This window comes from Plasmopara halstedii, assembly GCF_900000015.1.
Source record: "Plasmopara halstedii genome assembly, contig: Scaffold_2881, whole genome shotgun sequence".
Classification (NCBI taxonomy): Eukaryota; Oomycota; class Peronosporomycetes; order Peronosporales; family Peronosporaceae; genus Plasmopara; species Plasmopara halstedii.
The window spans coordinates 352,493-353,088 of record NW_020189786.1 but is presented as its reverse complement, the minus strand read 5'-3'; positions in this window follow the sequence as shown (position 1 = coordinate 353,088).

Genomic DNA, 596 nt, shown 5'->3' with positions numbered 1-596 from the left:
GCGCACGACGTGCTTCAAATCGTCAAGAGTGTCCGCACAGCGATATGCTACTTCAGCATAAAGCTCAGCCGAGATTTAATCATGAAGGACCTCGTCCTCGAAGGCTCGCAGAGCATCTCGAGTCACCGGACGGTGGTCGACCCGGTCGTCACCACCCGCCACCGACTCTTCTCGATGAGAATGTTGACGTCCACTATCACGTAGAACGTCTAGTGAGACGACGTCGTCACCATGGTCAAACCCAATATCTGGTGATGTGGCGGGGATATCCCGACTCCGAAAACTCGTGGGAGTTTGAGGCGCCACTTCGGCAAGATTGCTCAGACGCCGTGGAAGCTTTTGATCAGAAAGATCAGGACGCTTCGCGCTTCCCGGTAATAGCCGGGGAAGTGGAAGGGCCATGAGCTGAGCTCAAGCAGTAGCCCTGAACTCTTGCGGTCGCAGACACAGATCTCGCGGGAGCGTTAGGGGTTCTTCCATACGTCGCAGGGCGACAATCCAAAGGAAGTCGACGGCGTGCTTTGAGTTTGGCAAACTCAAATTGGAGATGTTGATCCACACGCACGTCTACTTCCTTGTGGCTCAACTGCAGGTTA